This window comes from Schistocerca piceifrons, chromosome 6, assembly GCF_021461385.2.
Source record: "Schistocerca piceifrons isolate TAMUIC-IGC-003096 chromosome 6, iqSchPice1.1, whole genome shotgun sequence".
NCBI classification, from domain to species: domain Eukaryota; kingdom Metazoa; phylum Arthropoda; class Insecta; order Orthoptera; family Acrididae; genus Schistocerca; species Schistocerca piceifrons.
The window spans coordinates 454,813,539-454,827,084 of NC_060143.1; positions in this window are offsets into that span (position 1 = coordinate 454,813,539).

The window sequence follows — 13,546 nt, forward strand, 5'->3', positions numbered from 1 at the left end:
CAGTAGAGCCTGTAGTGGGCTAATAGGGTGTCAAAGTCATAGTAATAAAAACACAATGAAATAAAACACGACAAAAGTTAGATTGTTGAAAAGGAAAAGGCTAAGAGGAATTGAGATACCCTCAAGTTGAGATATTTTAGATAATGACATAAATAATAAACAACATTCCAAGTACGCAGAATAATATAAAAATTACGAAACAAACAGCTAAAGAAGCCCAGTGAAAGAAAACAGACTGCAGCACATAATCAGCGCTCTCTGTTTGCGCTACCGCCAGAACGCCGCATAGGCGAGAAGTAGGTAGAGGAACATGGCCGCCAGAGAGCCCCTCGTACCCTGCGGCACGCCATTCCAAGAAAAGAATGATAAAACACCGTACCAGTGCAGGAGCAAGATTATCTAGTTAATGGAGTACATGCGCACAACGTAATAAAACTAAGTAAATATGTGAAGCTAATGCAAGCTATATAAAATGGAGGCGTTCAGTAGTTTAAGCACAACATTGTCAAATAAAGCAAATTAGGCATTGGGAACTACATCGCTCTGCCTATTAAGCACTTTTGTTGCCTTTTGGCCGGCCGGTTTGGCCGAGCGGTTCTAGGCGCTTCAGTCTGGAACCGCGCGGCCGCTACTGTCGCAGGTTCGAATCCTGCCTCGGGCATGGATGTTTGTGATGTCCTTAGGTTAGTTAGGTTTAAGTAGTTCTAAGTTCTAAGGGACTGATGACCTCAGCAGTTAAGTCCCATAGTGCTCAGAGCCATTTGATCCATTTTTTTTGTTGGCTTTTGTTTCCCCGCTTTATAAATTTCGATCTCACAAAAGCACTGCCCCCTTCCATCCTGTGGAGAATACTCCATGTTTCCTATAGCATTACCGGTTTCTGGTAAATGCTGCCACAAAGCAGTTTTGTTACGTCGCTATGAATGTTCTTTAAACCTTACGTTAAAAGAGCGGCCACCTTGACCGATGCAATGTTTCTCCCAATTGTTACAAACAATTCTTTATACTCCAGAGCCATCAAATTTGTCATACGTCCTTTTCAGTTTATGTTTTAATCGCAGCTGTAGGGTGACAACCTGAGAACCACATCTAACATCAGATTTCCTGAAACATTTTTCTATTCGCAGGGCTGTTTGTTATACCTTTCTTTAGCCTATTTTAGGGGCAGCGTCATGTCACTTACAGGAAAGCCGTTAGCTACAGCAATCTGCTTTAAAATGCTGAGCTCTTTACGTATTTCGATTTCGGCCAAAGGTTGACGAAGGAGCCGATGAATCATGGAGGTGAAGATAGTCTTTTTATATCGGGGAGAATGGTATGAACTGGCGTTGATGATACTATCTATACAAGTAAGTTTTCTGAAAATCGAAATGTTTGTTGTCAACTTTCTTAATAGTAAGGTCTATGTAGTTAATTGAGCTCTCTTTTTCGATTTCCATAGTAGAAATTATTTTTTGGTGCATGCTACCTATTGCTCACCTCACTGGTACCGCCCTTCATTAGTAATGAAATGTCGTGAACATAACTTTTATAATAAATCGTTTCATCTTTTAGCTGTGGAAACTTGACAAAAAATTTACATTCTACATTGTTCACAAAAATATCTGCTGAAGTACAAACTAGATTATTACTCATCCCAAGCCCATCTATTTGATAATATATTTTGTCATTGAAGATAGAAAAAATTGTAAGCTACGAAAAAATCTAGAAATTCAATTAGTTCTGTACACTCCGCAGTACTCAACTTGTTAAGGGATAGAAGATTGCGTCTAATAATTTCTATATTTTCTTTTACTGGGGCATTACGGTAGAGATTTTTTTTTATTTCCGAGGATGCTAATATCGCATTATGAAGTTTATGTATATCCTTGATTGCACTTGCTAAGTCGGAACTGTTTTTGAACCCAAAATAATTACCAACGTGTAAATCGATTTAAGTTTTTGTTAAGATACTTATTTAATTTATAGCATGATGATGAAATATTCTTCACAATCGGACGAACCGGATTTCCATCTTTATGAATCTTACCTTGAAATCTAAGCTGGGGAAACTAAACATTCATCATTTTAAGCGATTTCTTTCCATAATCATTAAGAAGAAACTGGGAGCTGTCTATCTTCCTACGCAAACAAGTCTGAAACTTCTCAGTTGGATCTTTGTGAATTTCTTTAACATCGTTTTCTGCAAAAAAATTCTTCATGCATAAGAACTAACGTATTCCCCTTGTCAGCTCGAATGACCATTACTTTCTGCTTCTCTAACTTGATGTTGAGACATTTTAGATAAAGCTTTACTGACCTTAACAGCTGTGTCCGCAATTTCTAATTTCGTCATCCTAGCCACTTCGCATGCTATTTTAATTTCAACTTTTACTCCCTTACTATTTTCCTTAGTGAAGTCTGAAGTAGTGTTATGTGTACGCCTACAGTAGCGAAATCTGGCGAACTTGCAACACAAACATTTTGTTGGCTACTGTGCTGCGGTTTGTTTTGAACAGTAGTGCTGCTGACAAAATCACTTGTCTGTACTATTATTTATATATGTATGACGATGCCGGCGTTGATTTTGTGTATAGCAGTCGATGCCACTATGGCTCCAGTGTATTAGGACATGCTTTTATAAAACAGCGCAAAAATTCACATTTATGGCAGTAATACATTTCATCATGGTCTATTCTATTGCGTTAAGCTGTAGACAATCTGCTAGTTGCATTTATGTTTCTTCCATATTTCACTACAGATCTGAATATGGTGATTGCTGACCCAAACAGTTAGTCTGAGGACCTACAAGTTTGTGACCATAGACGCGAAATAAAATAAATTTATTATACGTACATTCACCCGAAACATAGACCTCTAAGGCGCATGACCTTGTGGCACGTGCTTCGGCGACAGCCGAGATGAGGAAACACTAGCCCTCATCAATTCCACCCTCTAAAACACAAAGGGCTTGTGATCAGTCTTTGGAAAACCGAAAGAGGCAACTGATCCCGAAACATACGAGAAAAATTGACTACAACCTACTCAGAACAACGGTAATTTCAAGCAAAATGGACACAGACCATGAGAGGTGCGTCACAGTGTCTCCCCCACCGATGAGACTGATACACGATAACGCCCCTCAGCAGCAGAATCAATGAACACCAGGCCACAACATTTTGTTGGCTAACTGCATCTCTGCATGGAAACCCACACGTTTGTCACCTTAAATCTCAAACAGATAGTGTCTGATACCAATATATTAAGTTTCCATCAACGCAGATATCATCCATCTTCAAGAAGGCACCAATAGCAGACTAGCACCCTCGACAACTTACGACGCAATTATCAATACTGGTCCTGACGCAGGTACTACGATCACGTTCAAGCAAGGAATTCGAGAGAGGCCCAGACACTCTGTTGCACGACTTGCAGTTGAACGTTTATGCTTCTCAGGAACGAATCGCAGAGTGAAAAGGTGTGACTTTTACCGCAGCCGTATAACGCAGCTTTTCACATCACTGCAAGTGCCGCTAATTCTTGGTGGAGGTCTCCGGTGTGATGTATGTAAAGATAATCAGACCTCAGGCTACCATTACCTCTAAGATGTTTGGCGGCTATTGAAACAGGATACCGTCACCTACAAATATGTCACAGCGACAGAAACGACCCGTCTTGACAGAGTCTTTGCTCGAAAAGACAGATGTGGCCTGTTACGTATTTGTACACCTCTCTCAGGAACTGTATAGAGGCCGAGGTCTGTGGCACCTCAACTACTACCTCCCAACGCACAAGGACTCGGAAGCCCATTATCAGCAAACTAAGCGTTGGCTGATCGATAAAAATTTTAGTCAGGCATACCTTGATGAACCAAACACTAAGGCGACATTGAAAAAATCTTAAAAATCTACGCGGTCAATTGAGTCAGACGGAATAATGGGGCTAAACAAGTCTGAAATGCCTGGGCTAGCAGGACAGAGCAAATTAGGTTGTGGAAAGGGGCCAAAATGAGTTCCTGTCAGTTGCACTCAACGTACAAACTTTATTTATAAGCACACAATATTACAAAAAGGATGCAAAACACTCAAAACTTTTTAAGGCCACATTCAAAATCCAAGACAAGGCTTAAGCAAAATTGAAATACAAGGGTCTTCTGGAGGTTTCACCCAAGAATATTTTCTAAATCTTCAATCTAATCGGCTGAAGGCCTTAGGAATTTAATTTTAATGGAACTAAGCTGGACGTCGCATATTAAGCAATAAGAGGAGTTTCGATCACAAGGCAGAAGGCCTTTTCTTAAAACATTTCATGCAAATTGGACTGAAGGCCCCATTCAAAAGCATGACAATCTTATGCCTTAACGGCAAGAGGAGAAGATTAATTTAAGAGATATTAGAACTCGGCTGAAGGCCGCTCCCCAAATAATATAACGTCTTAAGCTCTAGAAAGAAGAGTTCCAGTTTTAAAGGGCAGACGACCGTATCTTGAAACATTTCATATAAAATAAAGAGTAACAATCTCATGCCTTAAGGGCAAGACAAGAACATTAATTTGAGAGATACTGATACTCAGCTGAAAGCCACGCATCAACCAAGTAACTAAAATACAAACAGGGAAATTACTACGTAACACAAAAGGAACGGCGTTCAGAAGTTTCCAAGGGTCGGCCTTGGACTGTAACACTAACCCCCGTTTAGGTGAGACAGGCAGCCTGTCCAACGACTTCTTAATCTGGAGGCAACCCAACCGACAGACAACCTATCGACCAATCAACCAAATCAGTTCCACTCCACGCAACCAGCAAAACAACCACAAGATTTCAATACACGACACACAGAATATTGGCGCCCACAACGACCAACAACACCTCAGCTGTCGAACTACACGCCGCACTGGACAGCGACAACACGACGGGGAAAATACACTGCCTAAAATTTCGTCAACGACCAGGGCAGGTAACCGGAACGTCAACGGCCACAAGGCAGAAGATACCGTTGGTCAACTTCAATAACAGGGAATAAATTAAGTTAAACTCCACAGGAAGACGGTTGGGATCTTGGCCGAGTTGAATACACACACGTTGTTGCTCGCAGCAATGTCCCAAAAGCGACAACCAGGATCAAACGAAGAAATGTAAACAAAAAAAAAAATGGCTCTGAGCACTATGGGACTTAACATCTATGGTCATCAGTCCCCTAGAACTTAGAACTACTTAAACCTAACTAACCTATGGACATCACACACATCCATGCCCGAGGCAGGATTCGAACCTGCGACCGTAGCAGTCGCGTGGTTCCGGACTGAGCGCCTAGAAACGCTAGACCATCGCGGCCGGCGAAATGTAAACAGTTGAGGCTCGATAGGTAGGTTAAGTGAGGACTCAACTTCATGTCCAAGATCGGTTGGCCACGAACTTCGCAGCACTTGCAAGCAGCGCCTCACACTCCAATCGCGCGTGCACGCCACCAGCAGGATCCTGCCCGACTCCGCAGCACGGGGACTTTCTTGGTGCTCCACGCCAACCGACCGACTGGACTGCTGGTCCGTCCGCGACTGCACTGCTGGTGCTTTTCCCACTCACTGACTACCCGACACACGACGAACAGGAAATTCTTTCGCTCGCTACAGAGATGGTACGACAGTGAGCTTAACGATAGGCGCTGCTCCTGACACTCACGGGCAAGTAAGGCAGGAAGTTAGTGACGCACTACCGTCATAGAAGATGACAAACAATTAATGGGATGAACACGAGCCGGGCACGGCTCAAGACCATTTTCTTGTGCTGCTGGTTTATTCTGAACCCTTACATTCTATCCAGTACATAACCGCAACGGAGCATATCGAAGCAAAGATCACGTATGGTACATCACACGTTGGCTGGTTTCAAAGTCTGTGCCCAGGACAATGCTGATAATACGTACTCCCGGTTTCCATTCACCACATGATTAAAGAGTCCCCGCTCGTCCACTCTCAGCCATGGCATTGGAACCCAGTACAGTTGTCAGGCTGATACCAAGGCACACGTTCCAGAGCAATACATCGCATTGCATTCTAAAGGAATCACAGACGTCACACACATGGCTAAGAGCACCACAACAGTTCCAACAACCGATGACGAACAAGTTACAACCTTAACCGCAAGATCTGTAACAAGAGAACTGCAGTCAACTTTCAAAACGGCAACACGGCCCAAATCTCCGAGTGGGGACGGTCTTCTGCAACGTTTTATGTACGCTATTGGCATTTCTTCAGTGACTTCTTCGTAAAACTGATTAACAAACTGCTTTAGCGTGCGACCATACTAGCGGATCTCTCTCAGGGAATCACAGTAGTCACTCTCAAAACGACGAAATCTGTGCCCGTCATAGCTGTGCGGTCGATTACGTTGATAAACTCCGACTTGAAATTGCGGACACACGCTGTTAACAACTGACTGAAACCACCTTTATGGTGTTTTCTTGGTTCACACTAACAGCGTCACTGAGAGGCGACCGATGATGAACATTCTAGCCTATTATAGGGACCATACGTACACGCCCTGGCAAGCGAGCAAGTCAAATGTCAATTCGCGTCTTTGGATCCGGAAAGAGCCTACCACCGCACAGGCTTTGGTTGCCCATTGTACTCAATGTCTGCTCTCGGTTTCCACACCACAGTCACAGACCCGATCGCCAGCGACACATCCTCGAAATTAACAATAAATGAAAAGTTCACGAAAACCGTCCTCCTTAAAAGAACTTCGGAGGTAGTCCCCTTTATCCGCTACTTTGTTTGCTGTCGCCATGGAACCCTTGCTACGACGTCTCCAGCACACTAATGGGCATCAAACTATATGGCCTCGATAAAGTCGTCCGAACCGACGCAGACGATTTCACCTTGTTACTCCAAGATGACAGAGACACACAACTGACCCAACAAATTCTGGATTAGTACCAACAGTACAGCAGTGCACTCTGGAATCTCCAATCTTATCCATCGGTCAACGTCCACAAGAACTACAGCACTCTTGGTTGTCATGCGTAGACACCCTGAAACTCGTGGAGATGTTCTTTACTGCCTGCCCAGACTAGGATAAGAATCAAGTGGCGCATTTAGGTGAAAAATATGGAAATCATTTTATGTAGGCAGAACATGAGGTACCTCAGTCGCCTCCAAAAGCTTTCTTCGTCAACCAATACATTCTGATGTGTCTGCAACATATGGCAGCACTGCTGCCCATGCCTAACGCGATCGCAAAGCAGGTCCGGGCCTCAACATCTTTATATGTTACTTATTTAAATTGCAGTTGCTTCAAAGAAAATGCCTTTTTACATGCTGCACGTCGAAATTTTTATTTTTATTTATGCACCCAGACGCGTTTCGCCTCTTTTACAAGCATTTTCTTTGAAACAACTGCAAGTTATATACAGCTGCTGCGAAAATGGCTACTACAAGAAATGTGTTATTTATTTATTTACGCGTCAAGTTCCGTAGGACCAAATTGAGGAGCAAATCTCCAATGTCATTGAACGTGTCAGTACACGAAATTACAACAAAAAAGTAAAAACAGATAAAAATGAATGTTTATGAACCCGAAAAAAGTCAGTCCATAAGTTTAAGTAAACGCAGTCAACAATACAACAAGAATTAGCTTAATATTTCAAGGAACTCCTCGACAGAATAGAAGGAGTGACAGATGAGGAAACTCTTCAGTTTCGATTCGAAAGAGCGTGGATTACTGCTAAGATTTTTTAATTCGACTGGTAACTTATTGAAAATGGATGCAGCAGTATACTGCACACCTTTCTCCACAAGAGTTAAGGAAGTCCGATCCAAATGCAGGTTTGATTTCTGCCGAGTATTAACCGAGTGGAAGCTGCTTATTCTTGGTAATAACCTAATATTGTTAAGAAGAAACGACTGTACGGAATATATATATACTGAGAGGCCAATGTCAGAATACCCAGACTCTTGAACAGGGGTCGACAAGAGGATTGTGAACCACTTATTGCCCGAACCGCCCCTTTCTGAGCCAAAAATATCCTTTTAGAATGGGAAGAGTTACCCCAAAATATAATACCATACGACATAAGCGAATGAAAATAAAATAGACTAATTTTCGTGTCGAACGATCACGTATCATTTCAGATACCATTCGAATAGTAAAAATGGCAGCATTAAGTCTTTGACCAAGTTCCTCAACGTGGGCTTTCCACGACAGCTTACTATATATCTGAACACATAGAAATTTGAACTGTTCAGTTTCACTAATACGCCCGTTCTGTGAAATTAGAACGTCGGGTTTTGTTGAATTGAGTGTTAGAAACTGTAACAACTGAGTCTTACTGTGATTTAGCGTTAGTTTATTCTCTACAAGCCATGAACTTGGGTCACGTACTGCACTATTTGAAACAGCCCATGTTGCACACAACATCCTTTACTACCAAGCTAGTGTCATCAGCAAACAAATATTTTAGAGTTACCCATAATACTAGAGGGCATATCATTTATGTTAGTAAGGAACAGAAATGGATCCAACACTGATCCCTGGGGCACCCCTCCCCCCCCCCCCCCCCAATTGACTGCACCCCACTCAGATCCTTCATCACAGCCATTCTCAACACTGAATAATGACCTTTTGCTGTCTGTTGCTAAAGTAAGAGGTGAACCAATTGTGAGCTATTCTGTAATGACCCAACTTCTGGAGCAATATTTTGTGATCAACACAATCAAATGCCTTAGTTAAATCAAAAATATGCCACCTATTCGAATCCTTTTGTTTAACCCATCCAGTACCTCACAGAGAAAAGAGAATATAGCATTTTCAGTTGTTAAACGACTGCTAAAGCTGAACTGTACATTTGATAGCAAATCGCATTATATAAAATGATCAATTATCCTTACATACACAGCCTTTTTAATAACTTCTGCAAACACTGATGGCATAGAAATATGACTAATATTATCTGCATTATCCCTTTCTCCATTTTAATAAAGCAGCTTTACTACTGAGTACTTTAATCCTTCAGGAAACTGACCCTTCCTATAGGAAAAATTACAAATATGGCTAAATACAGGGCTGACATGTGCAGCACAGTACTTTAATATTCTGCTAGACACTCAATCATAACTATGAGAGTCTTTAGTCTCCAGTGTTTTCATTATTGACTCAATCTCCCTCTTGTCTGTATCACAGAGGAGTATTTCAGACATCAATCTCAGAAAGGCATTTGCCAAAAAAGTTATGATTCCCTGTAGAAACTAAATTTTTATTTAATTCGCCAGTGCTGATCAAAATGATGGTTAAATACTGTACATGTATCTGATTTATCAGTAACAGAAATATTTTTACTATGAACTGACTATATAGTCGACCTTGTGCTGCTGACCAGACACTTCCTTCATAACTGACCATATCGTTTTAATTTTATCCTGTAAATTATCTATTCTATTTGCTTACCACATACTGTTTGCCTTCCCAATAACATTTATAAGCATCTTACAATACTGTTTGTAATGTGGTACTGTAGCTAGATTGTGATTACTTCTAACATTTTGATGTAACTCCTGCTTTGTTCTATAACATATCCTTACCCCACTGGGCTGCCTATTACTGCTAGTACCCCGTTTAGAACGTTCTAACGGAAACCAACTCTCAAAGAGCTTGAAAAATGTGTTAAAGAAAGCATATTTGTCATCTGTGTTATCGGCACTATAAACATCCTGCCACTTTTGTTCCGTAACAAGGTTTAAAAAACTATTGCGGTTGGATTAACTTTTCTGCGTAATTTATAATTAAATATGAAATTTGTTTGAGTGCTAAAGCCTTTTAGTGTTAAAATTTGTGCATCATGGTCTGAAAGGCCATTCACTCTTTTACTGACAGAATGCCCTTCTACTAATGAAGAATGAATAAAAATATTGTCTATGGCTGTGCTATTGTCCCCTTGCACCCTAGTTGAAAAAAAACACCGTCTGCATGAGATCGTATGAATTTATGATATCTATCAACATCCTTTTTCTTGCACCATCATATACAAAATTAATATTGAAGTCACCACACACAACTAAATTCTGGTACTTCCTACGAAGTGAATCAAGAACCCTCTACAGCTTGAGCAGAAATGCTATAAAGTCGGAGTTAGGGGGCCTATAAACAACAACAATTATAAGTTTTGTTTCACTAAATTCAACTGTCGCTGCACACCATTCAGATATCTGTTCAGTGCAGTGCCGCAATACGTCTATGGACTCAAATGGAATACTGTTTTTCACGTACATAGCCACTCCCCCACTCCGAAAGAAACTCCTTGAAAAACAGCCAGCTAATCTGTATCCTGGTAAAGGAAGCCTCTGAACTGTCAAATTATTTAAGTGGTGCTCTGACATACCAATAATTTCAGAGTCAACATCTATAAGCAATTCACTAACTTTATCTCTAATACATCTTATATTTTGATGAAAAATGCTAATTCATTCTTTACTTGGAAACATTAGATCCTCAGAAGGTGAGCCCTTAGTTGGAGGGACTTCCTTTAAGCAGGTATACCTATCAGCTGATTTCAATCAAAAAAAGTCGCGGCTCTAACACCAACTACTACAGGAATTTTTCCATGAGTGATACCACCACCACGACCACACTGTCACCTCTAAGTTTTGCCAGCCTCCCCTTCACATACCTATTGAGGTGCAGGCCATGCCTAGTGAATCCCGATCTACTGATAGACCCAACTGGCACCACTGAGATGTGACCCATGCGCTCTGCCATCAGCGCCCTCCCCAGCCCCACGTTAACGCGCCTAACAGCCACGTTAAGGTGAGGCCGATCAAGACGCTGAAACAGTTGTACGAAATGCATATTAGTGCCACCAGTTTCAGTTGCTATCTTTACCAGGTCACCACCTACATCGTATTACGCGTCCCTATCAAGACTGTTCCCTGCTCCACCCACTATCACTACCTGATCCTCCTCCGTAAAATTCCTACATAACTCCCCTATGCTGTCAGTCACTTGAGCCAACCCTGCACTAGGCTTCACAATGCTGGTGACTTGGTACTCACTCCCAACACTTCCTGCAACTGCTGGCCCACACCTCTACCGTGAGAACTACCTAGCAGCAGAACCTTCTTTCTGTTAAACTTCACAACAGACCTAGGCGTCCTAATTTCTGAGGACTGCTAGATGTTCCCTACATCTATAGCTACACGAGACTCCTCCACTCAACTCTGACAGCTGGTCAAATCTATTGCATATGCGCGAAGTATAACTGTGTCAACACCTCCTCCTCCTCCTCCTCCTCTTCCTAGGTGCCTTCTTACTAACTGCCTGTTCCCATTCCCCACCACCCTTCACCATCCTCAACCTATCCTCCTTTGCGCTTTGGAACTGCACCTGAAGGGCACAGATCTTACGCTCCTGCTCCTCTATCAACTTATTTCTACTATAGATTCTGCATTCCCAGGAGATCTCGCTAGAATGCCCACGGGCTTCCCCACTGCATTCCCCCAGTGAAAATACTTTGAACAAATCCCACACCGTAACCCACTACTCACAAACCGACAACAGAGCCCACACCTCTCACTCATTGTAAAATTTTAGTTACCGAAAAAACTATATGTCTACATCACCAAAGTTCAGTTACACCAGTACAACTATTTAAAGAAGTAACAATACCCGTCTCGAAATTTTCTGTCTACTAAGCAAGCAACTTCTTATATTAATATCACTACACCACAGCTAATACCAATACAAACAAAACTTCACAAAATTATTAGCTCAAACCAAAAAATTCAAACGGCCACTGGAACACTAAACTAAATTAAAATACTGAATGAAAATTTTATTGAAATAATTCACCAGAAACAATAAGGAACTACAGCACGAAATTTCCTAAACGACTTCAACGCACAGATTACAATGTATTCGAAGTACTTTTCAAAATCAACGTCACCCCCAGTAAGTTAAGAGAGACTGGACTTAAAAATCCATGAACCCACTGCAAAGCTAACGACAACATAACTAAATATGATTTGGTAGGATAGCAAGACGCGGGCTGCTGGCGTAGGACTAAGCCCAAGTCGAGGATACACCAAAAATATTATTTTTCCGTTTATTTACTGGGACTTCAGAGACTCTGCATCGGCAGCATGCATAGAAAAATTAAGCAATTTGTACTTTCACAGACAAACTCAACCAGAGCAAATATTTAGACATTAAAGAAAAATTTACTTCGAACAAGAAAAATTCGATTTTACTGGCAGGCTCAGCGATCTAAATAGTGAACAGGTTCAAATAAAATGTTTAAAAAAGAGATTTAATTAAAACAGCATTAAACTTGAAACAATTAAGCAAAGTACCGGGTGATCAAAAAGTCAGTATAAATTTGAAAACCTAATAAACCACGGAATAATGTAGATAGAGAGGTAAAAATTGACACATGCTTGGAATGACATGGGGTTTTATTAGAACAAAAAAAAAAAAAAAAAAAAAAAAGACAAAGTTCACTAAATGGCCGACAGATAGCGCTGGACAGCAAAACGTCAGTGACTGCGCATGACAATCGTGTTACAGAATCGTATCATCCCCAGCCTGGCTGATAAACACCTACAGGAATGTACGATGTTTATGCAGGATGGCGCTCCACCCCATATTGCTAGACGCGTGAAAGATCTCTTGTGCGCGTCGTTTGGTGATGATCGTGTGCTTAGCCGCCACTTTCGTCATGCTTGGCCTCCCATCTCCCCAGACCTCAGTCCTTGCGTTTATTGGCTTTGGGGTTACCTGAAGTCACAAGTGTATCGTGATCAACCGACATCTCTAGGGATGCTGAAAGACAACATCCGACGCCAATGCCTCACCAGAACTCCGGACATGCTTTACAGTGCTGTTCACAACATTATTCCTCGACTACAGCTATTGTTGAGGAATGATGGTGGACATATCGAGCATTTCCTGTAAAGAACATCAACTTTGCTTTGTCTTACTTTGTCCATTGTATTTATCCGGGCTGTTATGCCGTGGTCGGTTGATGAAATCTGTGGTGATTCCCAACGTTTCGTCTCCGACTGCGGGAGACATCTTCAAGGGGTCCGTAGCTTGATGGAAGGTCCAACACACACACTGGCTCGCTACTGACTGCCGTTAAATTCCGTGTCCGCGCGCCCCCGCGACGCGGCGTGACGTCACGTGTTTTGAAAACGTCAGTGCAGTTGGCCGCTGTCCGTCGCCGTCAATCGCCGTTGCCATCACCCAGTAGTGGACGGGTGGTACACATCTTCTTTAACACCGGCATCCATATACCGTTTAATTTGACGCCCTCAACCTTTCGGTTGAAATTATTGGGTGTTTACCGATTTCTATTGCCTCCCTGAAGAGCCTTTCGTAATATCCGCTCGTGGCCGCTAGTACTTGCGTCTCCTCGAAACGAATATTGTGGTTCCCTGGCTGGAAAGCATGCTCCGCAACAGCTGATCGTTCCGTTTCTCCTCTTCTACAATTTCCTTTGTGCTCTTCCAAACGTTTAGACACAGTTTCTTTAGTGGTACCCACATAAACATCACCACAGCTGCATGGGATCCTATACACTCC